Genomic DNA, 14,943 nt, shown 5'->3' with positions numbered 1-14,943 from the left:
GATCTAAGTGCTGTGTAACTTGAAGTGATAATTCGTCATGTAATCTGTTGCAATGAAATTTTGTCATGTGAAGGCTTGAGCCAAATCATCTGCGAAAACAGATGCATCTGCAGGTGTCTGGTTTTATGAATCTGCTCTCGATACATTACGAATTCCGCTGCGCTCAGAATCGTAAACCTCCCTAATAAAGACACACATGTGCACATAAACACATGAACAGAGTCTCTGTTTATTACAGCTGCTGTAGCTTTTAGTCCTGCTCTCTTCTGTTTAGTGTGGAAGGACTGCAAGGTGCAGAGATGTGTTTTGTGCTGTTTCCATTATGGGATAAATGGATGGTATATATAATATTGTTGTCTGACGTCTCAGGTTGCAGTGCACTCCTGATCCAGTTCCTCTACACTGCTGTTTAAAAGTTTGGGGTCATCCAGACAATTTCATATTTTCCATGAAAGCTTGCACTTCTATTCATGTGCTAACATAGTTGCACAAGGTTTTTTTAACCATCAATAAGCCTTTCAACACCATTAGCTAACACAATGTAGCATTAGAACACAGGAGTGATAGCTGCTGGAAATGTTCCTCTGTACCCCTATGGAGAAATTCCATTAAAAATCAGCCGTTTCCAGCTAGAACAGACATTTACCACATTAACAATGTCTTCAGTTTATTTCTGATTCATTTAATGTTATCTTCATTGAAAAAAAAATACTTTTCCTTAAAAAAAAGGACATTTCTACGTGACCTCAAACTTTTGAACAGGAGTGTACCTTCAGGTGGTGGACCCACTGGGATTTATGTCATGTTTTTGTGCTGGTTGGGAGCTCCACTCTGAGACCTGGCTCCATGAGGAGGCCCTGGCTTCTGTTTTCTTGACGAGGTTCTGCCCTCCTTGTTTGCAGATTCATTGAGTATCCTAATAGCTCTTACAATACCGACATAGGAAGTAGAAAGCTCTCCTGAGGTCGATTTTGGACTCACTGGTGGCATTAACCGTCTTCTATTCAGTGATTTCCTGGGGCAGCAGACAGGAAGAGGCTAAACAAGCTGGTAAAAAGAGGTCGAGGCCCTCTCGACCCAGTGGAGCTTGTCGGAGGCAGAAGGATGGATCCTAAGCTATCATCCCAGTTGGACAACATATCCCACCATCTACAGGACAATACCAGGCAGCTCTTTCAGGGACAAGATGCTTCACTCGCATTCAGACTTTACAACCAGCACTGTACCCAGCAAACCTCACATTGAGAAACTGACACATTTCACGTTAGTCAACACATTCTACCTGTGCATTGTGAATATTTTGTGCATTTAAAAACTCTGCACAACGTCAGTTTTCTCCATGTACAAGAAAATATCAGAATGTTTCTACTATGGAAGAATTTGTAAAAACAAATATTTCTTATATTAGTATTTCTACTGAAGGCAGAAACTGTGCTATTGTGTATATGTTCCTCACGTCTGTGCCACCTTCTTGCTGCAAATTTCCCCACTATGGGATTAATAAAGGCTATCTTATCTTATCTTATCTTATCATTTCCCTCTACTATAGGATTAATTTGACCTGGGAGACCCTGCCTAGGGCTATTGCCCCCAGCTATAGGCTTCTACAATGACTGGGACACACAAACCTTTCCATCGAATCAGTTGGTGATTCTTTGGGCAAAGGTAGTAGGGTTCATCTGATGGATGGATGGATGGATGTCTGGCTGGATGGATCCATGGATAGATGACATCTGTAACATTTCAGGTGGTCGCTATGGAAACCATTATAGAGCACCATTATGGTCATCTTTATCAACTGTTAGGAAAATATTCCTATACGATCTCACTTTAAGGTCCATCCATAGGCTGTTTCCGGGAGTTTTAGACTGTCATCTCCTTGACTTTATGTCCGGATGGAGATTGTTCATTGTAATTAAGACCTCCCTTGTTCTCTGCTATTTTTATTCTGCTATAACAACATCAAAACTGGACTTGCGTTGTGGTCAACTCTAAAGGTTTAGTCAACCATGTTTTGGTTGGTTGTAGGAAAAAAGATTCAGTCATCATGGACATTATCTTTTCCATTGCTCGTCCCTATGGGTTGGGGATAGTAATTAGACATGTCAGGCAGGAAATCCAAAATGTGGGATCATTTCAGAGGTACAATTTCTACAATTTTATTTAGCTTCAATCCAAAGTGACGTGCATCTGAGAGTAGACACAGACTGGATAAATGCCATAAAACAAAGGGGTAAAGTACAACCCCAAGAAGATGACATGAAGATTCATGGTGTCCACTAGAAAACTTGTTTGGCCTGGCATCTGGGACTCAATGCCAAAGTCTCTGAACACACAGCACCCTGAAGGTCTGGCACACAGAGAAGGCTGGTGAAAACTTTATGGATTTCTTGACGGGCCACTGATGCGTCTTTTCTGATGGCAGGCTGACACGGACCAGCGACGGACTGATGGCAACATTAAGGCTGAGTCCTATAGTTTCTGTGATAACTTACCGAGGACGAAGTGCTCGCCGGCTGTGCTTCGTTGACCTGAGGTGCCTTTTGTCAGTAAACCTAAATGATTATATTTATTACCAAAATGTCCAGAACATTCAGAACCAGTAGCCGACTGCTTCTAATGCTGTTGCTGCGGTTCACTTTGTGCAAGTAATATTTATATTTCAAAGGCTCATTATTGACTCAAATCATTTTCTGATATCCTCCAAATACATATTATACAACAACAAATACGACATGTAATCAACTAATGGCTGGAATTGACTATTGCTCGACCAGGATGATCTTTGGCCAGTTGCAGCCCAAACATTTGTACTGTGTGATGTCCTCTGTAAGGTAACATCTGTTGTATAAAGTTGTGATTTCACACAAAACATTAAAAAATCGCCTTAAAAATATGCACACCACAGGTCAACGGTGATGTAAAACACATAAAGCAAGAACTATAAGAGGTTCCTTTTGTTTAGTCCACTTAATTGAAGTAACTCAAGGTTCAATTCTAACTTTTTCCAGAGTTTTGGACCAAACTTCACAGTGTTTGTCCGCAATATGGACTATACTCAGCTATTATTATGTTCTTTGGCCTTTTCCTGCTCACACACTTCAGAAACAGCTTCTACCAGCTGCAGCTGCACAACCTGGTGATTCATTAATGCCCACATTCCCCACTTCAGAACAAGATTCTCACCTTCAACGACACCTTCACTTCTTATTTTCAGTGTCGTGGCATTGTTACAACAGTCACACTAATTAGACGGCTCGACGACTTGTCAAACTTGGTGTTGCACAATTACAAGAATGATATAAGGCTCGCCGCTAATGTCCTTTTAACCTACAGAGGTTAATGGTTGGAAACAATTACATGCTGCTGTGTGAAAGCCTCTCTGCAGCTGCGTGTCAAAGTGTGTCCCGGACAGCAGCTCACCTTCGTTTGTTTTATACGCTGTATACTACATTACTACAAGTACTATAAAGTTATTTAACTAGCACTGAATCTTTTATAAGTAAATAGAAAATAATCCTCTGTGCTGCTAAATGCTAGCAGGCTAAAAATAGGATGGAAAAAAAAACCTTTCATGCAGCCACAAAATTCTGCAGCCAGGTTCCACTTCCATATGCATATTGTTTGTCTGTGATGGATTAATGTGCCAGAAAGGAGCGTTACGGTTCACTGGGCAACACACAAACATGTGCACATGCAACCACACACACATAGATACACACAGAAGTGTATGTGCTTGAAAAAAAAACCCTGAGGCATGATAGCAAATGGATGAACTGAAAAAGTTTTCACAAAGAAAACTCATGATGGATCACTCTCACAGCGGGAGCTCTTCTTCCTTTTTTTGCAGCAGTGACAAAATCTTTTGCATTTAGCGCGATTGTGGAACTTTTTATATCTGAGGACGGATTCAATTTGAGAGGAGAGTTAATACAGATGAAGCCCATAAGTCATGTTCTGATCGCTGACGGAGAGGTGAGGGATGCGAACAGAAGTCAGTTTCTGTGTGAAAACGCGTCTGAGCATAAATCCTGAGGAGGTCAGGCGGAGTTTGACTCCGTCTGCAAAAACTGCTTGCTTACGATTGATTTTCTGCTATTTCGCGTTCCATTCAGCCGTGCCTGATATTTTCAGGGGCCAATTAAAGCGACTAAAAAGCACATCTAACACTGTTAAAAATCAATATTGCCAACTATGTCCAAATGTCAAAACACAATTCAAAGACACATTGTACATTGATTGTATAAAGTAAAAAATGTAATCACAGAAACTAATCTCGTTCGAAGTCATGATCCAAGCTGGAACACATATTTATTCCCCAACTGTCATTTATCCAGTTTCAGCGATATTTAAGGAAAAATCTCATTGCGGCTATAAACCGGGTGCTACAGTTGAAGTTTGGTATCAGTGCTTGAACCTCCCACGGTCTACGCTATTTTTGCTGCTTGGCTCAGTATACATAAACCCTCAAAACAAAAAAATCTCATAAATCTCTTATGCCCATTATCTACAGATTTTTTACCCCAAATTTAACACAAATACTCGAATAAAACAGGCACAATCATGGAAAGCTACGATAAAAAAGGACCTATTTTTAACACAATAAGCAGGCAAAGCCACATTTTGGGAGAACAGTGATATTAATAGATGTGATGGCTCATAGCAGTTCCTGCTTACAGTTGCCAGTAGTTTAAAAAGAGGCTTAAAAAATATATTGAGAATAAATAACAGAAAAGCACACACCGTGAGTCATGATTCCTCCCTTATTATGTGAATAAAATTAAAAAAAATATGAGATGCTAAATGGATCTCAACACTTGATCTTACATTTAATTGTTATTAAGGATGAAGATTCTTCTTGATAATGTTAGTTATGGATTTGCACTGGTTGCACTGCTGCAGTCATGATGCTGTTATTGGTATTGAAGAACAGTGGTGGTAATGGCATGTGTTCACAGGGGCAGTTTTGAACGCTTGAGGTCGTGCCGCTTCCCAGTGTTGGATTCCCGATGCACGTACGACTAGGTGTTGTAATGATAGATGCTCTCTAACAAGAAACCATTCCACCCAGCTACAACTGTGCAAGTACTGGAAGAATGCTTCACCTGTGGTCGCCTGAGTTACTGAATCTGTTGTCGTTTTCTATCAAAAAAAGCTAGTCTGAAAGGTTTTCAGCAGTTTTTAGAGGTATAGAGTGTTAGATGGACACCTAGACTGTAAGTTTATGCAAATGAGGATCAGTCAACAAGTCTCTCAAAATACATCGCAATGCTCCCACAATGCATTGCATGACTGCTAACATACACAATTAATTGGATCGTTACATCCTGTAGACACGCACCATAATTTCATCTCTTCCCTATATTGGTTTCTCGATGGACGTACGACTAGATAGTATCACCATTTATCTCCAACAGAAAACCATTCCACCCAGCTACAACTGTGCAAATACTGGGTGCACCTTAACTGGAAGAACTCTTCACCTGTATTTTGGCTGCTGCTGGATTTGAAACATGGCAACTTGCTTTGAAATTTTCTCCTATATTCTGAATGCAGTTCAGCAAAATGTGTTTCTGAAAACATCTGAGGGGACAAACAGGTGGCACAGCTGATGAATCTGTCCTTGTTTTATATCAAAACCAGATAGTCTGAATGGTTTTCAGGAGTTTTTGGAGGTATTATGTAGTAGATGGACGCTTAGACTGTAACTTTATGCAAATGAAGATCAGCCAACAAGGTGTCTGCGTCCAAAGACTAAACGCAAAACTGGTTCCTGGATCAAAGCCGCCCCGGAAGTTTAAACTAAACTATTCCACCTACGGGAAAAGGCCAGAGGCAGGGCCGGAGTTCTCAGTGTTTGTGGGCGACTTGGTCACTGAGGTGGACGACTTCCAGCTGCATCAAGTTTTTAAGATGCTCAACATTCATCACAACGATTCCAGAGTGCATTGCATGGCTACTAACATGCACAATGAATTGGAAGTTTAGATCCTGTGGACAAATAATATCAATTCATCTCTTTACTGCATATTTGGGACTGTATTGATGGTATAAATCAATGTCAAAGATTGACTTAAAGGTGGTGTCTGTAACTCTGGAGAAAGATTGTTGATATTTAGCATATTTAGATAGTATGTGTCAGATTTGAAGTCCATTTCGCTCCCACAGATCCTTGAAGACAAACTTAAATGTGCCTGAGCTGAGCATGAACACTAGATTCACATGCACCAGACAGTAAGCAGACTGTGAGATGTTCACTAAACTCACATAATGTGCCTTTGATGGCAGCTAAGTAAAGACCTTTTTGCTGACGTCCACTGGCTGAAATTCCCACTATGCTGCAGTAATGCAGCATCAAACCTAAAGTGGGTTCAATTAGGAGTAATCTTGAGTATGTTCAGACATAAAAGGATCTTAAAAATCAATTCTAAAGCAGACAGGTAGCCAATGCAGAGATTATAAAGCTGGCCAATAGTGTACTCTCCATCTAATCTTAGTCAACACACATGCAGCTGAGTTTTGAAGTGGTTATAGTTGAGATATATTGTTCTTGAGGAGACCAGATAGCAGAGTAACAGTCAATACTGCGGCCTGTAGAAGCATACAGTTGCATCTCTGTACTGATACTCTGGCAGTGTTCTTCAAATGACAACATGCATTCATGGTTACTTTTCCAATGTGAGGCTCAAAACTTTGACAGGAGTCAAAAATGATTCTTTTACATGTTAAAAATTCATTAAACGATGGAGCTGCAGTTTCACCATCAGTAACCTAAACTGCAGTTTTGTCCTGATTGATTGAGGTTTAGAAAATTAAATCCCATCCATCAAAAAATAAAGTTGAAAAGGTCATCAGTCGGCTGGTCAGGTGACACTGCATCATAAAACTGGGTGTCATCAGCGTATCGATGTTTCAGTCGCTGCGTATAAAAGTTGAACCGTGACTGTTTCAAGCTCAACCATGGCGTTGACTGTTTATGCCACTCCTGATGTCTCTTCTAGCATATAAAAAAAACATCATATGGACATGCTAACGAGGAAAAAAATGATTGATTTTCACTAGAAAGGGCCTCGATGTTACTCTGCTGGCAATGAGAAAAAAAGAGAAATTGATCTACTTCCTTCCTTCTGACTTCCTACTTTGATCAAAAACAATCACTAATCCACATCTTGGTTTTGCCTGAATTTACTAAAATGAATTCATCGTGTATGAAAGTGTGTTAAGTTCAGTCACCACCCCTTTGAGCTCATTTGCACAATTCTGCTCTTATGTGCAAATGAAATAAACTCCAGTTTTTTTGAGGGCAGTTGAGTCCACCAGATCTAAGAGTGTGTATTAAGAAGCTGAAAATAGTTCAATGGCAGGACAGGAAGATTTTGGCATCAAGTTAATTGAAGCTGTCAGCTTTGAATCTATTAATATTTGGCAGAAATGCGAGGTACTGACGCTTCAGACCAGACCTGTAAAGAATCACATCACCACAGTCCCGACAGTGTCTCGCTTAAGAGGTTTATCTGTATCAGACGTCTCACAATGATTACCCAGAATATCAAATAAGGAAAAATCAGAGAACAGCTCTGGCCACTTTTATTATTTAATCTATTGGTGCAGATTAGTCTCCTGATTTTAAAATAATACTTGGGGCTGTGAACTGCTGAGACTTTTGGAGGAAAATTAAGCTTCAAACGCGCTTTTGTCACATTAAAAACAAAACCCCGGGAGGAAGGCTGTTATCAATTTGTGATGTTTGCGATGTGTTCCGGGGCGTGTTCGCTGATGAAGTGCAGCAATTTGGTTTTCATTTTCATTCAGATTGCCTCATTTTCTTTTCCCACAGTCTCTGATTTCCCAAGTTTCCCACGGCGTCTGTGGAAAACCCCCACAGAACGTTGTGCGACGTGCTGCATCCAGCGTGTGGTAATGGACACAGCATTGCTGATTGTGAAGAGATGAAAGTAGTGACTGGAAGAAGACCAAAAAAAAGCAAGATCTGACTCTAAACTCAACAAACAGGATGTTGCGGTTTGGTTGTAATCATGTCTAATTTCTGTCTGATATAATTAAAGATAATATTCATCGAGTTCTACAGTTTAGCTAACTTTAGCTAAGTAGAGCTAAAGTACAGCTGAAGCTGGTAGTCAGTTTTGCAGGAAAAACATATTTACCTGGTGGCAGCGTTGCATGAAAATTCAACCCTTTCCACCCTGCAGCTCCCTGTCCTGGTCCCAGACTCCATCTTTTATTAAAATACAACCTGCCACAGTTTTTTGAACGCTGCTGCGGGTGGTGCATTCAAGGAAGAAGCAGCAAGAAGCAGCTCAGTACGACTTAAACATTCACTGTTGTGCTTCATTTCTGTTGCATTTAATCTGCTGCAGTTGAGAATTTTTTTACGGGGTGTTTGTTGTACGTTGTTGCTGAGTTGTTGTTATAAATGCTGCTGCTATGAGGAAAACACTGGTGGTTTTAAATTAAAAATCCATCTATTCAGTCTGGCTTTCATGTGGAGTTGAATACTTTTATTGTATTTTGCCATATTCAATTTATTTTTTAATTTGGCGTCCTGTTGTTCCTTCTCTTCCTGATTGAAGCGGAAGGACTCAATGAAGAATCCCAATCATTTGAAATGGCCAAGGGCTCGACTGCAAAAATCACACTTTTAAAAACGTTTGATTCCATTTTTATTGTCAGACTTTTATTTATATGTAAAGGGTACAGGATGTAAAGTAGAAATGCATTGCTTAAACAGTCAATCAGAGCGTTCAACACGAGAAGAGTTGATTGATAGTTTTCTAGTTTTTTAAGAAAAGATGATGAAAGAGCAGATTTGGTTTTTTTAGTGTCCTGCTTGAGCTTTGTCTGTCAAAATACCATGTAAATTCTTGTTTTTAAAGGTGCTATTTAAAATATACCTATTATTGTAAAGTTTTTATCAATTAATATTATATTTTTATCAGCTTTTATGAGGCAGCTGAAAACATTTTTATTCAGACAGACTTTTGGTTGAGCTGTAGCTGCTCTATTTTATTTATTGTTTTTGTTGACGTATGTTTTACTGCACTCTATCTTGGCTGTTACTTCCTTGTTATATCAATTTATTACCTTTATTATTATTATTGTTTTATTATGACTGTAAAGCACTTTGTGATTTTGTGTCTGTGAAAGGTGTTATATAAATGAATTTTAGTTACTTGTATCGCTTGTACTTGTATTTAAAGGCACGTTATCGTTTAAACAATCACCCAAAATTTTATTATTAATAAAAGCCACAAACTGTAAATGCATAAAGGTTTGTTGGATTTTTAATATTCCAACTGTCCTTGAACTCACCCATCTGGAATACGACAATGCCTCAAAATCACTTCTTTTTTTAATGGCAAAAATAAATGAATTCTATAAAAAACAACAACAAAAAACTATGCTTGTTGGCACAACTACGAAGAAATAACTTAGATATAAGCAACAGTCATTTGTTAAAAATTCAGGGACTTTTCAGCTTTACTGGGTTGAACTGCAGGCAGTGTTTGTACAAAACAGGTATGGAGACAAACTAAAAATGCAAGTAAGTAGATGAAGTAGTATGAAGAGTTTTTTCAGTTTTGGCAACACCTGTGGATATTAAATATTGTAAATGTTGATTGCCGTTTTTGTATCTGAATTGTAAACCACCCACCCAAAATGAAAATATTAATCAAAGCCTCAAAATGCAAAAACATAAAGGTTGGTTGGATTTTTAACATTCCAACAGTCCTGAAACTCATCATGTGTTTTTCATCTTCAGTCTTCTGTCATTGCCTCAAAATCCTTTCATTCCACAAAAGTCTCATTCAAAAAACTGGTCAGAATTCAATGAATAGCAAAGGCCAGACTCTGTAAAATACAGGAAAATTCTACAGCTTTTGCCACAATTGCGATGAAATAACTTGGTCAGCTGTAAGCAACGGTCACTTGATAAAAACTGAGGGACTTTTCAGCTTAACTGGGTTGAACTGCAGGCAGTGTTTGTACAGAACATGTTAAAAATGCCAATAAGTAGACATCATTAATCTGTAGAGTCTCCATTTCCTCAGTTTTGGGAACACCTATGGACATAAAACGTTGTACATGTTGACTGCTTTTTTGCTTTTAAATTGTAAAATAAATAATCAAACAATGCAACTTTTAAAAAAATGATTTATGACATTAAATCTTGATCATACTGCACATAATAAATTAAATTAAATCTAATTCCCCTACTTCTAGCCACATGGAGGTCCAGGACTTTATACTGCAGGGAAAATGAGCCCACAGTGAGCTTCTTGGGGTTCATTACTCATCTCTTATCTTGTCATTCTAAACTGTTTTTGTCTAATTTTAAACTCGCATGTTGTGTCATTTGCTTGTTAAGAACTTCAAACTCCATTTGATTTGTTTGACAAGTGCAGGATAAATTAAGTTTGACTGACTGACTAATCAAGATGGTTACACTCTCTAATTTACAATTTGCAGTAAAAATGTGATTTTTTTTCTGAAATCTTTGAGCTCTCGCCTGGTGAAGGAGGAACAGGAACTTATTGCATTTCAAAACTCTCCCGAGTGTGTGTCTGATCCACAGAGCCCAGGTTTGTTCATTCTGACCTTACAGTTGTGGAGCTGTTCCCAACTAAATTTGGGGGATGTTTTTCTTCCTTTTTTCAGTTTCAGAAAATAGCCTGGGGCTTCAGGGGTAACCGGTTATTACAGTTCATCCCCAGAGGGACGAGCATGTCTGCACCACATTTAATGGCATTCCATCCAATAGTTATCAAGACATTTCACTTAGAAGTGCACATGTCAACCTGCTGCTGGTGCGGCTGCAGGAAAAAGTCCGTAATCACCAAAGTCATTTAGGACACATCTCTATGGAGCCTAATCGGCCATTTTTTAAATTTACCAGCAGTAATGGAGCAACCAGCCATCACTCACACCGAGCAGCTAGACGGCTAAAAATAAGTCCGATTTAAAAAATCGCACATTGTCAGAACAAACGAGGCTGAATATTTTGCAAGTGTAGCGACATGATTCCTCTCTGGCCTCGAACCTGTGAACAGAGCTGCTTGTTAAAAACATTTTACATTCTGTAGCTGCTGTGTTTCACCATTAATTTCCATTTTGACTGTGACTGTTTTCAGCTTAATTAGTAATTTGAATCTTTTGGCAAGCTTTCTGTAAGCTTTATTTTAAACTGAATGCGGAAGGAAAACTTGCATGAGTGTGTCCCTTTGACACAGAAAACACTTTATTCCTTACTGATTGTAGGTGATAATTAATGCACAACCTCCAACTTAAAAATAAAAAAGAGCCGTTTGTTCGACCTCCTAATATTATTTTTTCATCTCAGTGTCCTGACTTTGTAAGTTCTTGTCTTTAAAAGTACTATTTAAGTAAAGTTAGAATTATTTATCCATCATTTTATTTCCATTGATATTTTTTCATGTATTATTTTACCTTATATTTATTTAATAATAGAAACAATCATTGGATTTCAACTTTCCAGCTGTCCCTGAACTAATCATCTGAGACCTGGTTCTATCAAGAAAATCAACCAAATCTTTTTGTACTTATTTCATTTTGAAAAATGCCAAAAATAAGCCAATTCTGAGCCAAGACCAATTCTGACACTTTTTGGCTGAGGTGCAGGCTGTATACACCCCTGTCAAAAGTTTTGAGACAGCTTCCTATTTATTTGAATGAGAAAGTGTCTCAAAACTTTTGACAGGGGGTGTATGTCTAGTATGGAAACAAAAAAATGTAATTAGTTCCATATCTATAGTATGTAGAGACACCGTTTTTAGATAAATAAAATATATTAAGAAATAAAATCTAGTCAAAAGATTATACAAGCAATGCAAAATTCCACAAAAAATTCATTTATGAATGAACATTACTGATATTGGTATATGTTTGACTCATCGGCTTGTTAGCAGCAGGTTATGTTTTTAAAAATCACCAAAATTACATCATTCATCAGAGATACAAACTGTAAAAACAGAAAAATTGTTGGATTTTTTTGGAGACACATGGGTCCAAAAAAGAAAATCAACCAAATCTAAGTTTAAAATTGTGATATTTCATCATAAAGCATCTTTTTCTACCTATTTCATCTATAAAATGGCCTCTTGTAATTGCCAAATTCTGTAAATACCTAAAAAGTATGAGCTCCTGAACACAACTCACAAGAAATAAGCACGTCAGTTGCAACCAATAATAAAGTGACACAAATTCAGGGACTTTTTTGGCTGTATATGTCTAGTATAGAAACAAATAAAAAGAATGTGAACAGTTCCATGTCTGAAGTATGTGGAGACACAACTTTTAGATAATTAGAATATATTAATGAGTAAAATGTAATGCAAAATATGACAAAAAATGTAGCTATGAATTAACATCATTGACATTTTTATCTTTTATTTAATCTTTTATCTTTGACTCACTGGCTTGTTGGCAGCGGGTTATGTCTTTATTTAAAAACCTAATTAAACAGGGAAGAACTCTTCTACTCTACGCTATTCAACAACTACCTGAGATAATTAATACATGAACCTCCCACCTGAGAGCAAACACAGCTACTCTGACCAAACCCACCAGTCTGAGATAAAAATCGATTCACGGCTACTCCGATGTCTGCCGTGTGCGGTTTTCTAGCCGGCTCGTGGAGGTCAGCAGCTTCCGGCTTCGCTCCCGGTTCAGTTTGTCATCTGCAGGCAGGAGAAGTGAAGCGAAGCAGCAAAGTAGTCACACTTTACGTGTTCCTAAAGCAGCGGCTTGTCCGTCACGCCGGTGGAAGCACTATTTCACCGCCGCTCAGAGGATCAATAAAGCAGCAGATTGACACCGACCAGCAGAGTGTCTCCACATCATCTGCTTTATCCTTCACCTCTGCACTTCCTCTTCATCTCACATCGATAAATCACACTTTGGGGTTGTGAGGTTTCAGATTTATTCATGCAAGTTTTTCACCGGCGCCTGTGGCAGGAACACACCTGAGGAAAACAAGTCACCTCTGAGGCAGTGAAGCATCCTCCCACACCTACTGAAAGTTAGATCAGTCTGAGCAGCACCATGAACAGGATCATTAATGCCTTTTTTTCTCTCTACTGCACTGAAAGTCCAGCTCTGTTTCTTTCTTCACTTCACACCTTCAGTCAGACTTTAGAATTGTGCTTTATTACAGAAACTCCTGCTGGCTGCGAGTTAAAGTCAGCAGGATATTATGTAAAAGCTAACCGCTAATCGAGACGCTGCTGGACTCACACCATGTGCTGAAAAGTGACGCCTGATTGAGAGACTAGTGGGAGAATCACAACCAGAATGTGACATGATATACATACTAAAAGTGCTTCATATTTTCTGACATCTTTTTTTATTTACTCGCTGCCGCTTGGGAACTCGCAAAGATGTAGTTTTATGTTTGTTTTTGCAGAATATACACAGAGCTGGAAATTCACTACGAAAACAGGAAGAAAACACAACTCACAACTACTGTGTTTGTAGGTCAAATGAGTTGCTTTGCACCCGAAGAAAATTAATTTTCTACTTTGGAGCAATAAGACTGCAGAATTAATCTTAAGTACTTTAGAACAGGGGTATCAAACACGCGGCCCACGGGCCAAAACCGGGACGAAAGAGGATCCAATCCGGCCTGTGGGACGACTTTGTAAAGAGTAAAAATTTCAGAGAAAACACTGAGTGCAAATTGTAAATGTTAAAACTATGAATTTAGAATAATTTCTAGAAGATGGCGAGCTGTTTTGATCATAAAGTAAAATAACAGATTGCTCATTGTTCTTTTGTCATTTTGTGTCTCAGTTGTGTCATATTTTGTTTCTCATTTTTGTGTTTTCTTTTTGTCTTGCTTGTGTTTTTTGTTTTCTTTTTCTCATTTTGCGTTTCATTTTATTTGTTGTTTTGAGCATTGTTTGTGTCATTTTGCGTTTTATCATCTCGTTTGTGTTGTTCATCCATTTTTTTGTCCTTTTGTTTCTCGCCTTTGTCATTTTTGTCAGATTTTTGTTGTTTGTCCATTTTTTTGTCGCTTTCAAACTTTTTAGTCAATTTTTTGTTTCTTTTTTGTTTTGTTTTGTGTCATTTGTCTCATTTTTGTCATTTTGTTTCTCACTTTTGTTATCTTGTGTCTCATTTTTGTCATACTTTGTCTTGTTTTTGCTGTTTTTTGTCTGACTATTGTCATTTGTCTCATCTTTTTGTCTTTTTGTCCTTTCTTTTTGCCTCACATGTGTTTCGTCTTATTTTTCTCATTTTTTTCTCATGTTTTGTTTTATTGTCTCACTTTTGCCGTTTGTCGATTTTTTTGTCGTTTTGTTTCTTAGCCATTTTTAATGTAATTTTTGTCGTTTGTCCATTTTTTTGCTTTCTAATTTTTTGGTAAATTTTTGTCTCTTTTTTGTTCCTTGTCATTTGTCTCATTTTCTATCATTTTGTGTTTCCTTTTTGTCTTGCTTGTGTTTTTTGTCTTATTTTTCTCATTTTGTGTTTCGCTTTATTCATTGTTTTGAGCATTGTTTGTGTCATTTTGTGTATTTTTGTCTCACTTGTCTTGTTAGTCTATGTTTTGTCATTTTGTTTCTCACTTTTGCCGTTTTGTGTCTTGTTTTTGTCATTTGTGTCACCCTAGAGACGGTTGTGTGTGAAAATCCCAGTAGATCACCAGCTTGTGAACTACTCAGATGAACAACCACGCCATGTTCAAAGTCACTTCAACCCCCTTTCTTCCCCATTCTGATGCTCGGTTTACAGTGTCTACGTTGAGTTGCTGCCATGTGATTGGCTACTTAGCTGTTTGTGTTAACATGTTTGGTGTACCTAATAAAGTGACCGGTGATTGTATATAGCTCATCTTGAAGCCTTCCTCCTGTGGTTGTTGTTGAATCTTTTTTGTTTGCTAAAATAGATCTACACATGAAG

At 38.2% G+C, this 14,943-nt stretch overlaps 1 protein-coding gene across 2 annotated transcripts in view; it reads right to left on the bottom strand.

Moving 5' to 3' along the window:
- Positions 1 to 14,943, bottom strand: part of tmem132e (transmembrane protein 132E) — a 627,726-nt gene that overhangs the window by 19,282 nt on the left and 593,501 nt on the right. The window lies entirely within an intron of this gene.

The sequence above is a fragment of the Acanthochromis polyacanthus genome, chromosome 17 (genome assembly GCF_021347895.1).
Source record: "Acanthochromis polyacanthus isolate Apoly-LR-REF ecotype Palm Island chromosome 17, KAUST_Apoly_ChrSc, whole genome shotgun sequence".
In the NCBI taxonomy this organism is placed as follows: Eukaryota; Metazoa; Chordata; class Actinopteri; family Pomacentridae; genus Acanthochromis; species Acanthochromis polyacanthus.
The sequence above is the reverse complement of the archived record's forward strand: the minus strand, read 5'-3'. Positions and strand labels throughout refer to the sequence as shown.